Source organism: Ananas comosus, linkage group 14 (genome assembly GCF_001540865.1).
Source record: "Ananas comosus cultivar F153 linkage group 14, ASM154086v1, whole genome shotgun sequence".
Taxonomy (NCBI): Eukaryota; Viridiplantae; Streptophyta; class Magnoliopsida; order Poales; family Bromeliaceae; genus Ananas; species Ananas comosus.
In genome coordinates, this window is record NC_033634.1 from 8967217 (window position 1) to 8973808 (window position 6592).

Below are 6592 nucleotides of genomic sequence, written 5' to 3' on the forward strand. Positions count from 1 at the left end.
TCAACACAATGTATATAATAAAATAGCTCGGTTCAGTTCAAAGAATGAATAGGAAGAACAGACGGCCAGGTTCAGTGAGCTCGGTTCAAAGGAGCATTACTTAAAGGTGGAGCCACAATTCAAGTGAAAGAAAAAATGACATGTGGCAAATTATTAGGGTTTAATATGTACTAGTTAAGGGGCCCTGTACGATGCGGCAGGAAGACAATATAACAGTAAAATATTATAACATTAACATCACTTTTTTTTTCCTATTATTCATTAATATTTTTAATTATTATTTATCTCAGTATTGAATAATTAAAAATTAAAAAATAAATTAAAGAATGAAATTAAAATATATTTCTTTCTAAAAATATTTAAAGCTAATAAGTAAAATGAATAAATCAGTTTAAAATAAAACAAAAGCTCATTACAATATTAAAAAAGATGAATAATATTTTTCTATTATCATCAATGTAGAATTTATAAATAAAAAATATTAAAAAATTAATTGGAGTAAAAGTACTATCTTTGGTATTTTTGACGGCAACGTCTTCATTGTACCCTCGTTAAGTTTTATCGTCACACATACAACTAATAAAGTATTTGATTTCTAAACTTTAGATTAGTAAAGAAGTTAGTAGGTAATTACCAAAAGCACAAAAAATAAGACTAATCAAAATACATTCGAAATCAAAATAGATATTTTTTACACTAATATAAAGATTCAACTACCAAATAAATATTCTAATATTATATATTAAGAAAAAAATAAATTTTGTAGCTCATAATTAAGATTAATAGTATACAAATTAATAAAACATCACTCACATGAACTAAAGAATATAATTTAACTGGAGAAAAAAACTAATAGCAAAATACCATCCAAGAAAAAGAAAGCCAAAAGTTGAATTCTCTCATTTCAAATAGTAATTTGTTAATTTTGAAAAAAAAAATAAATAAAAAATTATTAATATTATCAATCAAGTGTTACGAGTCAATAGTCAAAATTTTAAGAGTCTTAATTCATATTTGAATATGTAAATACCTTAATATACAAAATACAATTACATTGCTAAAGGCCTTATCAGAATTCTTATTAAAAGCAGCTGTCACGTCCCGCTATCGCCAATTTGGTCGATCCGGGCCCGTACACAGACGCCGAACGGACAGAACCTCCTCTGTCCGCCCAAGGCTCAACAACAACGAATACATGTATAAAGAAATAAACAATTCCCAGGATAACATTTCAATATACATGGCTTGCACGAGGGCAAACAACAAGCACAAGTGATAGTAAGCTAGCTATACTGAAAATTCACTGTAATTTAAAACTTTCAAACTGAACTGTATAACTGAAACATTTAGTTATCTACATGCTTTATAGTACATTCGTTCACATGTCTCTGTACATCAAAATGTCTCACATGAACTCAAAATGGTAAAGTACTATACTCTGGTGTCAGCTAGCTACACTGCGGGACTCTTGCCACGATCCTCGGCCACATCGCTCGCACTGGAACCTGTATGGTTAGTGGTGTGAGAACTACAGAAAAGTTTCCAGTGGGTTCGGCCGCCGACCTCGCCGACTCACCCACTAGGTCTACTCAGGCATATGTAGGCAAGAAAAGTAAAACAGATAGTAACCAACTATATATGTAACTACTACAATGCCTGTACAAAGCTGGAAGAAAGTAATATATAAAAACTGTAAATATGCATGCATGCTTTTACTGAGTTTACCCAATTCATTTTAGTTAACCCTCTGGTTAACAATTACTCACTGACGCTATCCCAAATATCGGGGAGACGCACCTGCACCCGATGGGACCGTCAACTGGGGGAGACGCACCTCCTGGTCCAGTAAAGATGACTACTCCGGAGCTCATCGTTCAAGGAGGAGCGACCTCACTTGAACCAAACAAATGTGAGTATGATCTGATCCCCCTTTAGAGGATTCAACTGACAAACACTGTCACACTTTACTCTAACTAGTTCTTTATGCTAGTTTCACAAATTCATTTCTCGATGCTAACCAAACCTCTAGTTAGAATGTCACCAAGTTCACTATTGTTCTAGTCCATACATTCATAGGGTTCTATGTCCACATTCTAAAGTTCACAAGTTCTCACTGTTGATAGAAATTCACATTTTCACTTGCACAATGCCAAATACCCTATAATGCATGACTAAACAATTATAAATATGCTCAACGAATAGTATAGACATAAAAGGTGATTCAAAGATTTCGGATAGCACCACCCACCTGTAGGGATGCTAAGAGAACCAATATCCCAACTATACCAAAATGATTCTCCTCGACTCAATGCCACTAGAGCCCAAAATGGTTCCTGTCGTAGTTAATGTGTCTCAAACCTGTCGAAATGTCATTTTAAGCATTGGTATATGTTTAACTTTCATTTACAAAAGAATAAAAGAGGTTAACTAGAACTACATTTACTTCTTAGCCAGACTGGCCCTTTGACTTCAAGTATCTCTATATATATATATATAATGCTGATACTTCTCCAAGCTAAATTAATTTTAGCTTAGCTTATTTGTGTAGTTACTAGCATCAATCCCAATTAGTATCGAGTCATAATTACATCAATTTAATCCTCACTAATTCGCTTCAGTTCTAATCAGCAACCAATCTCTATGCTGAATTATTTGCTGAAATCTGCTCCGATGCACTCATTTCAGCACATGAGAATCAGTTTCTTATATGATTTCATTAACCACTACATATCCTAAGTTAATCCATTTACAGCTACAATTAATTCTGAGCCAAGGGGTAAGTTATTTACCTCAATTTTGAGCTCCTCCTGGCTTGTTTTCAGCTTTTACTAAAATCTGTTTCATGCTGAAATTCTGCACCATGCAAAAATTTCAGCACTTCGGCTTCTTCTTCGCAGCCCCTACAAACATAGAACAAGTACTTCTCTTGCTTAGAACTCTTCTAGAGTAACTAATATAACTCCAATCAGAGATAAGCATCAATCTTACCTCGATTCGCAGCCTCAACAAGCTTTCTTTTAGCTCTAATAACGCATAGCTTCAATGCTGAAATCCGCGCTACTATTTCCTCCTTCTTACAGTCACTACAAGCGTAGAACACTTAATTCTTTTATATATAATTCCACTAGAGTGACTAATATTCATTGACTCCGAAATCACATTAATCTCACCTGAGTTTAAAGGTCTACTCGGTTCTATTTCAGCTCCAATCAGCAAGAAGTGTATGCTGAAATTCTGCATAGTGCTGAAATTTCAGCACCTCACCCTCTCCTTTACAGCTTACTACAAGTATGAAACAAAGACTTGTTTTGTTCACACTCCCTTAAAGTAATTCTAGACCGCTTAACTCAGGAAATAAGTATCCATCTCACCTAAATTCCAAGCTCCAAATTTGTTGCAGCTTGAATTACCAAAGAAGCTCCACAGCAGGAATCTCTAAGGCTGAAATTCTGCACTATATGCAGAATTTCAGCACTACTTCTTCTCCTCGTGCAGCCCCCTACAAGCATATAGCAACTAGTTTTACTTCTACAAGTACATCAATTGTTCTCTTTAAACCCACTCTACAACAATTCCTAACAATTTAATCAGGAATTGATCAACAATTTACCTGAATTAGAAGCTTCTCCAAATCTTCCCTCAACCGAAGCTTCAACTCGACAACTCCAATAGGTCCGACCTCAAATCTGTTACTCCTGATGTTCCTCCAAGTTGCTTTTAGTTTCAACAACCCAATTTTCCTATTCAGCAGGTCCAACAAACCAAAGCCCCAAACCTGCTAACTTCACTTCACAACTCAACTTCACAGGTTTCTTCTTTGACCTCAACAGCGAGAATTACATATATAAATCATTTCCAAGGTGATTAATCTAACTAAACTCAATTAGTAACTAAGCTTACCTTAGTTAAAAGCTTCTACCAAGCTGCTCAGTAATTCCAACAGCAGGAATCCCTTGCTCGGATCAGGTCTCCCTCCTCAGCCCGCAAACCTCCAGGCTGCCAACACCAATCTCCTCAACCCTTAATTAGCCTAGAGAGAGAAGAAGAAACGAGATGAAAGAAAGAGAGAGAAAAGGGTCATAGTGCTTAGACAGGTGTAAACAACCAGGGACTAAGTGATAAGACTAAAATTTTGCACTTTAGCCCTTCAATTCAGCAATATTACACCACAACCCTGCAGTTTACAATCAGTCCAGCAGTCTCGCAATTTAGTCCCTGCACTAACTAAAATCTGGCAGCAGCTACTTTAAAGCCTATTTCACTTATCCAACTTGCTTCGAACACCTATTATCACTTTCAAATTATGCCAAATAAACTTCCCAAGCTACCAAATTAATTTGGTAACATTTAATTTCCAATTTGGCATCATGTTGATCATTTTGATCAACATTAACTAGGAATTTCAGCATTACTTGATAGCAGCAGTGATTGGAGGTTTCTGACACTTCCAATTCACTTCGAGCACTTCCAAAACATGCCAAATGCTGTTCTCAAACCTCTAATTAAGCTTAGAAACCTTTAATTTCCATTTTAGCATTATTGTGATCACTTTGATCACAATTAGCTCGAGACCAATTTTCAATGCATTACAATCTCCCCTCCTTAAATAGTTTCGTCCTCGAAACTTAAATTCATATCTTAATTCTCCTGGTCGAATAAATGAGGATAGGATTCGCTTTTTTTGCAAATAGCCCCCTGACTAATTTTTTTTTTAAAATTGGCCCTATCAAAAATTTATTTGCAAAAATGGCCCTGGTCCCACCACGTCAGCGCCACGTCAGCGCCACGCGGNAGCGCCACGTCAGCGCCACGCGGGCGGGGCTGGGCCATGTGTTTAAGTTGAACACGGTGAACCATTCACCGTGTTCAATACAAGGTTTTTGTATTGGACACGGTGAATGGTTCACCGTGTCCAATACAAAATGGTTAAGTGCAAAGTGTTTGTATTGGACACGGTGAATCATTCACCGTGTCCAATACAAATAATTGAACACGGTGAATGATTCACCGTGTCCAATACAAACACTCACAACTTAGTCATTTTTGGTTAAGTTGGAGGTATTTGTATTGGACACGGTGAATGATTCACCGTGTCCAATACAAAAACCTTGTATTGAACACGGTGAATGGTTCACCATGTTCAACTTAAACACATGGCCCAGCCCCGCCCGCGTGGCGCTGACGTGGCGCTCGCGTGGCGGGGCCAGGGCCATTTTTGCAAATAAAATTTTGATAGGGCCAATTTTTTAAAAAAAATTTGTCAGGGGGCTATTTGCAAAAAAAGCACAGAAAAAAAATATGTATTACATGCAGCTCACTAATGGTCTACTTTCTTGTATCTACTCTTATGTAGTAAAGCATCTGAGATGATTAAAAAATAATAAATCAACTTATAGCTCAAACCTAGTTGTTCTCATTTGTCTAAATTTAAATTACATATTTAAATTAAAATTAAAATTTTAATTTTGAATGCAAATTCAAATATCAAGATCAAAATAAAAAATTTTAAGTTTGAAATCACAATTTAAAAAATTTAAGTTTGAAATCAAAATTTAGATTCAATTTAAAATTTGAATTCAAATTACAATTCAAAATTATAATTACTAATTAGTTGAAAATTTTAACTTTAAGATTAATTCCGGATTTAAATATAAAATTTTAAAATTTTTTTTGGGACTAAAATAAAAAATATGCAAACTTTAGGAACCAAAATTGACATGCAAAAAAAAGCTAAATAGGCAATGGCACGATAATGTCGTTAATTCTAAAATCTCTTTTAACAGTTTCATTTTATCGTGGTAAAATCAAGAGATTTGAAAATTTGATGTGAAGGCCGAGATTTTTTCTATGTAAATTAGACATCTTTTTAAATATTATCGTGCGTATTCTAATTTTGAACTTGCCTGTCAAATTTCAGTAAAAAATAATTTAAAATAAAGATTTTACACGATTATTACTTTTCACTTAAAGTTAATAGTAACTCGTGTTTTCTTTTAAGGCATCGCTTTGAGGATGGCTTCGGATATGAATTGGACTCCGTTTCGAATGATCCACTCATTTTCAATGGTTCGACTATTTCAGAGGTAATGGCACCGTCGAATTTTATATTTGATGCGCGGTTTTCAAGAAAATCAGCTTTTATCACATATTGACCTTTTTCTACTCAATGTTCTTGCTTTTTAAAAGTGTTCCATGCTCCTTTTTTGCGTGAAAATTCTTGGGTCAGTGCCACTAGGCATTTATCACACACTAGTGAGTTTTTGGAACACAAAGTTAATGATTGGAATGCTAAATTGCTATTTTTGCTAAGTGTCAAAATTGAGCACTATGTGAAAAGGTTATCATTTTATATGAAAATTTTTACAGTTTTGGTGAGTGAAAGGTTCTACATGAAAGTAGACTCGGAGAGAAATTTTTGTCTCAAATTTCGAGGAATTTGGATTTTCCTGTGCATTATGGCATCGAATTGAATGACGATTGAGTTTTCATGATCGAGAGGGTTTTCGACGTCATGCACGTTATTTTATGCTTTTCATCGCACGAAACCTGGTGGAGGGGCCATTGTGCGAGGGGGTCGTATTAGTCAAGAGAG

The 6592-nt window shown here is 35.1% G+C and overlaps 1 long non-coding RNA gene across 2 annotated transcripts; it reads right to left on the reverse strand.

Moving 5' to 3' along the window:
- Positions 1308-4107, reverse strand: LOC109719958. Of its 2 annotated transcripts, XR_002218836.1 has the most exons (8): positions 3901-4107; positions 3611-3822; positions 3372-3499; positions 3171-3282; positions 2989-3083; positions 2790-2900; positions 2249-2358; positions 1308-1505 (listed from the first exon to the last, which is right to left on the reverse strand). It is a non-coding gene; the product is annotated as an uncharacterized LOC109719958 (long non-coding RNA). The 2 variants fall into 2 exon arrangements; XR_002218837.1 differs by lacking the exon at positions 3171-3282.